At 37.3% G+C, this 12155-nt stretch overlaps 1 long non-coding RNA gene across 2 annotated transcripts in view; it reads right to left on the minus strand.

Annotated features, from left to right (window-relative positions):
- Positions 1 to 595: 595 nt before the first annotated feature.
- LOC127182579 (uncharacterized) overlaps positions 596 to 12155 on the minus strand; it is a 47446-nt gene continuing 35886 nt past the window's right edge. Inside the window, exons 3-5 of one of the 2 annotated variants that reach the window (XR_007829927.1) lie at positions 9079 to 9167; positions 8160 to 8540; positions 596 to 792 (exon numbers count right to left, since the gene is read on the minus strand). This is a non-coding gene — a long non-coding RNA (uncharacterized LOC127182579). Of the gene's footprint in view, positions 793 to 3073; positions 3789 to 8159; positions 8541 to 9078; positions 9168 to 12155 lie in introns of those variants that run through there. The other variant, XR_007829926.1, reaches the window with a different exon arrangement.

Here is a 12155-nt window from a genome sequence, read left to right on the forward strand (position 1 = left end):
TTGATTGGGTTTATGTTGTACTGAATGTGGAATATTCCTTTAATACACTGAAAAATATTTTCTATGAATCACTTGCTGATGAAGACATTTAGTACAGCACTCTCACTTTCAACTGTTATGGAGATCTGCTTCTTTTACTATAATTTTCATAATTTGTCAACAACATTTGTCTTGATGTGATAAAAAGCACTACCAGCACTGTCATTTTTCCACCATTGATTTACATTATAATGCACATAATGAACTATTGCCTTCTATCGAATTCCTGAAAGACAATGGCTGAGTATTTATTGGCAGCTTCATATCTGCGTGTATTGATCATTGAGTCAGTAGCAGCTCAAATGTGCTGTCGGTTCAGCACTGCGTCGCTTGACAAGTGCATCTCTCTCGCTGCGGGGTGATATCAGTGTAATTGACTGCCCTGTTCTCACCTTACAGCAGTGAATAATGCGCGCGCAGCTGACAAAACTAGAGGTGTCAGAAAAACGAGTCCCTTGTCTTCGGCACACTTCCCCATCCCCACCCCCCATAACCGCAATTCAACTCCCTGCAGATGATGATGGCTGTTGTAAAGAGCAGTAATGCAGGACTGCACCACCTTCCCTCTTTGCTGGCCTGCCTGCCTGTGTGTCCCTTTGTCCTTGCAGGCGGTGGAGGCCCGTAGCATCCATCTCTGTCAGCCAGGCACATCTCTGGGCCTCCCCACCACGTCACTGTTAAATGGAGCTCTGACAGTATATTGACTGGCCCCGCATCAGCCTCCGCGAGAGAGCCGAGTGAGAGGGAGAGATACTAAATGAAACAGAGACACAAATTGAAATAGGAGCGAGAAGAAAAAAAGCAAAATGAAAGAGATGATGAAGGTATCATATCTCTCGTGCTCCCTGGTCGCACCGCAGCCCTGTACATGTAAGTGAATCGCTGTGTAATTTGGCCGTTGTAAATTAAGCAACGAGTGAAGAAAGGCTAGGTGTTATAGTGTTTTTATCAATAGTACGGGGTCGAACCACAGTAATACAGTCTTGAGTGGCTTATTGCTTTTATAAAATGCTAGCAAAAGCAATAACTCTTTTATTCAATCAAATATAGTTAGACTATATTAGTACCACACTACCACTAACTTTATACTACAACTTCATACTTAAGTTGAGCTACTTATTGCTACTGTTATTTAACTAAACTGAATCAGCATTGAACTTTTAGCTCAATAAAGACATGTCTTTTTAGAGCTGCTTTACTGCAGAATTTAGTTTATATATTTAATGAAGTGTGCAGTACTGGTTTTGTTACTTCCCTGTCTATTTTATATAAATAAAGGTGACTTGACTACAGTATAAAGGCATTGCGCAGTAAATACATCAGCATAGGTCTGTCACTAATGAATATTTTGGTAATCGAGTAATCAATTTTGATGATTAATCAAGTAATCTGATCATTTTTTGTGGTAATAAAAGTAGACGTAGTAAACAATAAATTAAAAAAATAATAATTTTTAAAATTAAATATACATAAAATACATACAGTATAGCAACGAGGCAATAATAATTGGATCAAATAGTTTTACTGAACAAAAACATTAAAATACATAATGTAATAAAACAATCGTAACTTACGTACATTTGTATTGTATTTTTTCACAAGTTGATATGATTCTTTCGGGTCTTAATGAAAAGCCTATAACATACTTTGGTTAAAATTTCTCAATGGTAGTGTAAAACAACACCCTTTTTACCTTGTCAAAAACAGCTGTGTATCGCTGGATCACGAATGATTTGCACAAACATAGACACAGTTAGGTAGATCGTGGGGTGCATTCCCTTTAAAAACGTAAGGAATCCTCTGCGTCTTCAGTGGCTATGTTCATTACTACATCCAACAATAAAACGCCTAGGAGACTTTCTTGTCTACTCCTGCTCCGGCATTGAAACAACGGCGGACTGTTCACAGCTCACTCAGGTCACTCAGAGCGGGTCTAAGGTAAGACGGCCATGTCAATCAACAATCGTGGGAGTGGCCTGGGTCTATGTGACATCACACAGCCAAGAATCTGACAATGGCTTGGTAATGATTTGTAGGAATTTAAAAAAAAAATCACTTTGTGGATTTTTATCATTATAGTGTGGATGTGCACACACACATAACCAACACACATTTATGTTCAAACAATATGTAAAAGTGAATTTTGCATCCAATGACTCCTTTAAAACTTGAACTTCTTTTCAATTAAAAGCTTTTTAAGAGCTTCTGTCATGCTGGAGACACAAAACACAAACTCAACTATCCAAACGTATTAGTCTAGTGCATGTTACTTAGACAAACAATGGAAAAGCATTGCAGTTCTGTGTAAAGCTGCGCTCACACGGGAGTTTTAAGATCCTAACCAATTATGAAATCTGGTTGCAACACGCACATTGTCTATATGGTTGTGAAATGTTTTCAACACATTATACAGGCTGTCATGTTGTTGTCAAACTTTCGCAAACCATTCTTCTATTCCCACTGTCCAGCAAACCTGTACGGCAGCTTGTTTCGTGGTTGCACATCGGCTATTGTGAAAGTACTGACGTAATCATACTGATTTTAAAACATGTTTGATATGATTGGAGCGGTTTAAGATTTGATCTGTGAACTGTGAACGCCTCACATTACCAGATAATCTGTGCAGAACATCAGAACCAACTGAGGTCCTGCGCAAGATTTTTTCTCAGATTGTCAGGAAGGGTAAATCAGGGATAAATCGGCCTAAAACTCCTGTAGCGTGAGTCTGACTTAAACTTCGAGAGAGTCAATTTCAGTCATAATATTGACCTAATATGTAGTTACTGTGTTTAGTCTTTGTAGGCCAGTTTATGATCTCAAATGTGATTCATCTCAATGAGAATTTACAGTCTAGACTGTTTAGTTTCATTAACATTGTATGGTGTTATCGTTGCTTCAAACGGCAAGCATGAGAGCGAGCGAGTGAGCGAGCGAGCGAATATATAGCTTGTTGACAGCCTTTGGGATTGCTTATATATTGTACCTTTACACAAACATACACGCACATACCCCGGGGGCTTGTAAAAATCAACTTTAATGGTTATGCAGTATATTTTCATTGAGAAACCACTATTTCAAAGCCTCGTTCAGCCTCTTGAGTAAGCTGCTATACACATCAACAATATTTCATTTCAAGAATAAATCCCCTTCACATGAATATGACGGTGGATATAAACTGTCTTTTATTAAATTGTCCAAGAAAATGTGAAGTTACAATAATCCCACAGCTCCGTAGAAGCTCTCTGAACTGTCTGAACAGAGACAGTTTGCCATTATCAAGAGAGCAGCAGTCTAAGTGAAAAAATCCAGCACTGACGGAAAGGAACAAAGGTAAGACACTAACGTCATTGCAGGTTTTTGAAGCAAGAAGGGCTCTTTCAGAATCATAAAATAATGTATAAAGACATCAATATGTATCTTTAATATAAATTAAATTTAAGTGAGTGTTAGATGAAAAAGGTATTATATCAGCCTGCACATAGCCAAGAACATCTCATCTGCTTAGTGTCCTGTTCCTCAGTTTAATCTGTGAGGCTCAGTTAGGAGTCTCTCCAGGCAGCAGAAGAATCACTGCAAGCTCCTGGTCATAAAAGGGAAAGTCCTGTGTCTCCCTGGGGAGGCAGGAATCAGAGGCCAGCATTTATATTCCCCCTGCATGCCCACATCCATCAATCAGCTCATCCCACGGCGCCTCAGTCTCAGAGGCCGCTTGCTTTCCAAGGCCTTTGAGTGCATGTATTGAAAAAATCCTGTTAAAAGAACAAAGGAGCGGCGATGTCAATAAATCTCCAAAGATGGATTGACATTCACTGTTTTGGATCAAAATTGAGATGCTGAGAGATGATTTTGACATTGGTGCATTTCTGTTCTCCCTGACAACTGACCGCATTTTTTTTTTCTTCCAGTTTTGGCAAAGTGTTTGCTGAAGTACAGCAGAGGATGATGTTTGATTTGTGTAACCAGATGAAAGAGAGTTGATCATTGTATGGAAACTTCAATTGCTGAGCTTGTTGTTTTTCTCTTTTATTCAGACAGTTTGAATAAATCAAACTGAAATGTGATCCACAACATGAAACGTGTACATTTTGCCTCAGATTTATGACTTAAATTGGGGTGTGTTTTCTCAGAGCTATCCAATGGCTTCAAGAGATTCTTATTTACCAGACTAGAGTTGTAGATTCTCTGGTGAAAATGTGATTTTGAAATTGTGTTCAATGGAAAAATTAATAACATACAGGTTTGGAATGACGTAATTGCACTAAACCGCAACTGGAAGAATAAAAGAACAGCGATGGGAATAAAGTCATGAAAAAATAATACATTTTTGATCCATGATTTATTTATGATCTTTTATCAGTTTTCTTTTGAACTTTGCCTTTTACCCACATCTATCACTCTGGTAAAGTTTCCACTGGCCAAAACTTTATGTGGACTTACTATTTGAGGAAAGCTCAGACTGTTCTCCAGATCTAATCAGCTGGTAACAGGCCGCCCAACACTGTGCACTGTTGACTTGCACAATGTATCACAAGAGCTCTGAATAAATAATGATGCATGAGGTGTTTTGAAGAGAGACTTTCCCAGCTGAGTTTAAACTCTTTATACCTCCCTCTGGCTGTTTTAGCTCTATCTGCTGAATTGTGTAAAGCATCTCTGCTGAATCACTAGTTTATAATGAAGACTTTTTCTTAAAAACTGCACAAGATGTTTCAGCATGTTTGACAGAGGAATTATGTTACAGTTACAAAGGTAACAATCAAAAATCAGCTCATTATGATTAGGTTTGCGTAAGGTTTTGAAGGCATGTTTTGACACCAAAATGTAAACAGACATCAGTGGTGTCATTAAATAAAACTAAAACAATTAAAAATAATTTTCAGTAACTGAAAACAAGAAAAAAAAAAAAATTGATCTAAAATTTACACTTAAAAGCAAATTAGAAATGTCGCTTTGGCAACTAACTAAAAAGTAAATTTACTAAAATTAAAACTGACTTAAAAATAAAATTTAAAAAATTAAGCTAAATAGAAATCTAAAAACTTAATAAAATGATGAATAAATGTATATATAGTAATATATTATATAAATAATCCCAAAAAACCTGATAGACACGTATGCAGTGTTCAGAATTGCCAGTTGGTAATGCTGTTATAGTTGGTGAAAAATATGTGTAATCACATCTTTATCAATTTTGAGTCATATTTGTATTACAGAAAAAAAATCTAATATAGATTTTAATAGGTAAAAACAACAACAACATTACCAGCATTACTTACACAATGTTATGTGTGTTCTTAAAAATGCTGTAGATAAAGGGAAATAATGAGCAAGAGATTTACAGGGATGTTTCATCATATTTCTATTGCATCATGTTGGGATTTCACACGTCACACTGATTCTGTAAGTGAGAAGAGTCGGAACAGCTCTGGGATTTAACAGAGACCATGTGTGGGAAAGTAAAGGAAGAAAGAGCACCAGAGGAGGAAAGGCAGAATAGAACATTTCCTGGGTCAAAAGGTCACGATGGTGAGACAGAGAATACGAAGCTGTCACAAGTGCTATATCCAAATATCTAAAATCAAAAATCCAACAAGAAAGTTTTAGAATATTGTTTAGAATGTCTGCCCATCAAACAGCAATTTCAATAGCATCATGTTTTTGCAATAGCTGCTGAGTCACAGATGTTAACTAAAAGGTTGTACAATGTTTTCAGGCCAAGGGTGTTTTTCATAAATGCCATTTTTAATCATAATATTTGTGCATCAAAGCAAAGCTTTGATATCTTTATGCATTACCTTTCACATTTTTGATGTTTCATGAGTGTTTCATAATTGTCTTAAAGGGCACATATTATGAAAATTTGACTTCTTCCATGTTTAAGTGTTATAAATGGGTCCTTGGTGCATCTACCAACCCAGAAAACGTGAAAAAGGACAACCCATTATTTTGTTGTGGTAAGCCTTTCTCTGCATAGATGTGAAAAAATAAGCTGATCAGATTTCGCTCCCCCATGACATCGCAACGGGATCTTATTATAGTATTGCCGCCCCTAATCAGCATGTTTCCATCCACCGCGCCGCCATTTTGTTTCCACAAGCGACAGCAGTGTATCAGTTCTAACGCCATGGCAAAAGTTCGAGCAAAGCATGCTAACTGTTCTGTCAATGGCTGCACAGACAGCACAGAATGCTATTTAGAGTCCCAGCCTCAGAGGAAACAAGAGAACAGTGGATTTATTGATTTTATTTACTGTATATTACGCCGCTGCCACACAGATCTAATATAAACATACAATTTCTTTCCCAGCTGTTTACCTTCACAGACATAACCGACTGATTTTGTAACTCATGTGTGTCTTTAACATAAACTTGTATTTGAGAGTTTAAGTGCAATAAGACATGAAAGAGAACTTAGTTTAGTAGTCACATGCCATGTGACAGCCACTTTCTGTGCGCATGCTTCAGATGAAACCGCATATCAGACGTTTAAACGAATACGGCTTTAAAACGCATGATTTCAGCACAATGTTTTTTTCAGACAGATGTTTTTTGGCACAAAGGCACAGCTCTATTCTGGAAAAGGGGGCGGAGAGCATTAGCTCATTTGCATTTAAAGAGACATAGGTAAAAAAATAGCGTGTTTCTGCTTCCACTCAAAATAGGCATTTTTAAAATTATATAATAAATGATCTGTGGGGTATATTTTGAGTTGAAATTTCACTGACACATTCTGGTGACACCTGAGACTTATATTACATCTTGTGGAAAGGGGCATAATAGGTCACCTTTAATGTTTGAATTTGCTGTGGCTAAAAAGCCTTTAAAGGGGTCATCGGATGTTAAGTTCACTTTTACATGTTGTTTGAACATTAATGTGTGTTGGCAGTGTATGTACAAATCTACCCTATGATGATTAAAATCCATGCAGTGGTTTTTAATTAATCTGTAAAAATAAAATCCCCTTTTTCAAATCGAGCCATTCTCAGATGCCGTCTCAGATTGTGGCGTCACACCGACAGGCCGCTCCCACGATAGTTAAATGACATGAGTGTCTTACCACCGATCAGCTGCAACAGTCCCACCGCCATTGTTCTGATGCTGGAGCAGGGATGTAAGTTAGACAAGAATTGAGCGATTGAGGTGTTGTGTTGCTGGATGTAATGATGAACGTAGTGGTTGTCATTTACTCTCGACATCTGAGCTGCTGAAGATGCAGTGGATTACGTTTGTGAAGAGAATGCGCCTCCCGATCTACATATATCCGTCTATGTATCATTCGTGATTCAGCTTCACTTACAGCAGAAGTGAGTATAAGGGTTTTTTTATGAATATTTGCGATCACCTTTGCTAATAATGTGCTAGTTAGCAACTTTAACAGTTAAACGCGGCTAAATGCGGCTAAAGTAAACAGGCTCGTCACTCCACAGAGAGAAGAGAGGGGCGGGGCAAGCAGAGCTCATTTGCATTTAAAGCAACCTCGACCAAGGATGATCTTTACAGAGCTCATTTTGACAAGGTAAAAAGGGTGTTGTTTTACACTACCATTGAGAATTTTTAACCAAAGTATATTATAGACTTTTCATTAAGACCCTAATTAAACATATCAACTTGTGGAAATGGGCATCCGATGACCCCTTTAATATATATAGCCTATATTGTTTAATAACAGGATCTATTGTGACAACTTACCCCAGATAGTGTGATAACATAGCTAACATTTTTTTTCCCCTGAGCAATGATGGTAAAAATCCTTAACTTTTTTGCAGCCCAGACTTTAGGTATATGTCTATAGAAACTGTCTCTCAAAAACAAACCACAAACCACAAACCTGAGAAATATGCACTGGAGGGAAAAAAAAAGACAATAATATGTCATCTCCCCTACAGTATATTTGTGAGTGTATGTGTGTTCATAGTTTGTATATGAGTTTAAAGTTTTTAAAGAGAAATAAGGTTGATAGATAATAGTTAAAAAACAAAAAACAAAAAAGATTTGTTAAAAGACAAAAAGAGATTGCAACCAGAGAGGAAAAACAGAAAGGGAGGGGCGGAAGAGAAAGAGAGCTGTCAGGAAAGGATGAGCAGTGTCCTTCGGCAAAGTGGGAGCTATTTTACGACTCACTTGACAGTTTGACTGCTTGTTTCATTCCCTCCGACCATATTCCACCTTCTCTCTCTCTGTCTGTCTCTCCCTTTCTGGCTCACTCTCTTCCAGAGCATCTTCAATCAGAGGCTTTTCAGTACTGTCAGAGGAGCTGCCAGGCCTGTGATCGTGTCTCTCTGAAGGCCCAGGGCAGACGATGATGATGACCCCGGCCTCCACCCTCTCTTCTCCTCCAAGGCCAGAAAACATAGAACCGGCATCCAGATCCAGACTCATCTGTGCCGTCAGAAGCGAAGCTCGCTTTACAGCGAGGTCACAGGATGTTCAAACCTTTAGAAGTACAGTGTAATAGACTCTGGTAAATGCATTATCTTTCTCTGCTCCGTCTTTCAAATCTGCCTGGAAGAAAAAAAAAAAATCACATAGTATCAGTGAAACCTGCAACATTTCAAATAAGATGTCACAGACCTGCCTTATGTAAACCGAATGTAGTTTAACAAACCAGACCTTTGGCTATCAGCATAAGGGCTGCTACATGTTACAGCTTCTTCCGTGACAGTTTTGAAACATTTTTGGAAATGAGTCTAGACTTTGTGGTCAGAATTTCCCTTCATCCAAAAGTAATATTAACTGGCGTGCACATCAAACAAACTCCAAACCCCCAAATGCAAATTATGTATTTTTTGTTAATAGAAACATAAATGTTTACAGGAACTTTAATGGCACTCCATTGTGCTTTAAATCGAGTGTGAAATGATCTATTTTCCCCAAACTGTGACGAAGGCATGTTGCCCTTCAATGACCCGTGCCTTAATGAGCACAAATGGAACACTGTAAGTCAACTGATTTAAGTGGCAAGCAGTAAACTCTCCCTTGAGCCATACAAACCAACAATAACAAGATTCAGTAATGGGAATCAATGGGTGGCTTATGTGACCTGATAAGTAGCTGTTCAGCCGCAGGACAGAAGGCCGATACCGTGGCGCTCGATGGCTCAGTCTCAGTTGTTCTCTCTCTTCCTGTACGCTGAATACACAGACAACACAAATAACAAAATCATTATGCTACAGCATACTCTGAGTGGGATGTGTCTTTTTCGTAAAAGGTTAGACATGTTTTCTAGACAAAATATAGGTAGAAAGATTGTCACTAAGGGCCTTAATAATGGGGATGGTTCTGTGCAGTGGGTTGGATTGTTTTTCATAATTTTCACTAGCTAAAGATTTCATTAGGTTGTATTTTTTTTAAACAGTACATTTAAAACCAAAATGATAATCAATGTACTAAAAATTGTTAAAATAGTAGCAATGAATTATATATTCGTTTTTTACTCTTTGAAAAAAGAAACACATTGTACTGAGGACAACTGAAAACAAACTTTACCTCCATTTTTAAAGTTCACTGAGGCTTAGCCATCTGTCAAGCTTAAGCAAGTAAAGATAAAACCAAACAGAATTAATTAACACTGCTAACTTAACAAAATCAGTAGTGTGAGCTCAGCTGTTTTATAAACAGATTTAAGTAGCTACTTTTCCAACAAAAAGCCATGTAGCGTGACCAAATGCTACTTAATTGTGACAAAAGAATCAATGCAAAGAATCTTAACGCCTCTGTCTCTCAAACACAGAGACAGAAAGACTGATTCGTTCAGGCAGTCCTTTTTCTGTATTTGTGTATGTAGCATAAAAATGTCCAATTGATCATTGTGTTTATCAGAAATTATTTTCTCGTATGTAGCTTTGCAGTGTCCACTTCAAACTGGTTCATCCTAAACGGTTCTTTTTCTCTGGTATTGTTGGAAATTTCAGTTCATAGTGAATCATAAACAGTTCTTTCTATCATCATTTATGTAGAGTTGAGAAGTTCATTCTAAATGGTTGTCTTCCACACATGCAGCATTGGAAATCCAATTCATTCTAGTGAATCGGGTTCATCCTGAATGGATCTCACTCACACATGTATCATTAAAAGTCCAGTTTATTCTAGTGAATCAGTTCATTACAAACACTTCTCTCTCACAGTAGAATTAGAAATCCGGTTTATTCTAGTGAATTGGTTCATCCTAAATGGTTCTTTTTTACACATGTAGCTCAAAAATCTGGTTCATTTTAGTGAATCAGTTCATCCTAAATGGTTCTCTCCCATACATGCAGCATTAGACATCCAGTTCATTCTAGTGAATTGGTTCATCCGGAATGGTTCTCGCACATATGTAGCATTAGAAATCTGATTAATTTTAGTGAATGGGTTCATCCTGAAAGGTTCTCTCACATATGTAGCATCAGAAATCTGATCCATTGTAGTGAACTGGTTCATCCTAAATGGTTCTATCTCACACACGTAGCTTTAGAAAGCTGATTAATTCTAGTGAATCAGTTCATCCTGAACGGTTCTCTCTCATACGTAGACGTAGCATTAGAAAACCAATTCATTCTAGTGAATCGGTTCATCCTGAACGGTTCTCTCACATATGTAGTATTAGAAATCTGATTAATTTTAGTGAATGGGTTCATCCTAAGCTGTTCTTTCTCACACATGTAGCATTAGAAATCCAATTCATTCTAGTGAATCGGTTCATCCTAAATGTTTCTCTCTCACACGTGGCATTAGAAATCCGATTCATTCTAGTGAATCGGCTCATCCTAAATGGTTCTTTTTTACACATGTAGCTCAAAAATCTGGTTCATTTTAGTGAATCAGTTCATCCTAAATGGTTCTCTCCCATACATGCAGCATTAGACATCCAGTTCATTCTAGTGAATCGGTTCATCCGGAACGGTTCTCGCACATATGTAGCATTAGAAATCTGATTAATTTTAGTGAATGGGTTCATCCTGAAAGGTTCTCTCACATATGTAGCATCAGAAATCTGATCCATTGTAGTGAATTGGTTCATCCTAAATGGTTCTATCTCACACACGTAGCTTTAGAAAGCTGATTAATTCTAGTGAATCAGTTCATCCTGAACGGTTCTCTCTCATACATAGCATTAGAAATCTAGTTCATTCTAGTGAATCGGTTCATCCTGAACGGTTCTCTCACATATGTAGCATTAGAAATATGATTCATTCTAGTTAATCGGTTCATTCTAAATGGTTCTTTCTCACACATGTAGAATTAGAAATCCGGTTTATTCTAGTGAATTGGTTCATCCTAAATGGTTCTTTCTTACACATGTAGCTTAGAAATCTTGTTCATTTTAGTGAATCAGTTCATCCAAAATGGTTCTCTCTCATACATGCAGCATTAGACATCCAGTTCATTCTAGTGAATCAGTTCATCCAAAATGGTTCTCTCTCATACATGTAGAATTAGAAATCCAGTTTATTCTAGTGAATTGGTTCATTCTAAATGGTTCTATCTCACACACGTAGCTTTACAAAGCTGATTAATTCTAGTGAATCAGTTCATCCTGAACGGTTCTCTCTCATACGTAGACGTAGCATTAGAAAACCAATTCATTCTAGTGAATCGGTTCATCCTGAATGATTCTCTCACATATGTCGTATTAGAAATCTGATTAATTTTAGTGAATGGGTTCATCCTAAGCTGTTCTTTCTCACACATGTAGCATTAGAAATCCAATTCATTCTAGTGAATCGGTTCATCCTAAATGTTTCTCTCTCACACGTGGCATTAGAAATCCGATTCATTCTAGTGAATCGGCTCATCCTAAGCGGCTCTCTCACACATATAGCTTTAGAGACCCAATTAATTGTAGTGACTTAATTCATCATAAATGGTTCTCTCTCAAACATGTAGCATTAGAAATTAGATTCATTCTAGTTCATTTTAGTAGATCCTGGACGGTTTTCTTTCCTATATGTAGCATTCGAAAGTCCAGCTTGATTATGTAAATCAGGTTACTTTTGTTGTTGTTGTTGTATTTAGTATATATTTAGAACAAATGTCCTAATTTTCATTTTAGAAATGTGTTCATGTTACATTTCATGCATACTCGTTTCTTTTTTAAGCTCTGTCTTCCTCAATCAAGTTATTTTATGTGCAGTGTCA

Source organism: Labeo rohita, chromosome 20, assembly GCF_022985175.1.
Source record: "Labeo rohita strain BAU-BD-2019 chromosome 20, IGBB_LRoh.1.0, whole genome shotgun sequence".
Taxonomy (NCBI): Eukaryota; Metazoa; Chordata; class Actinopteri; order Cypriniformes; family Cyprinidae; genus Labeo; species Labeo rohita.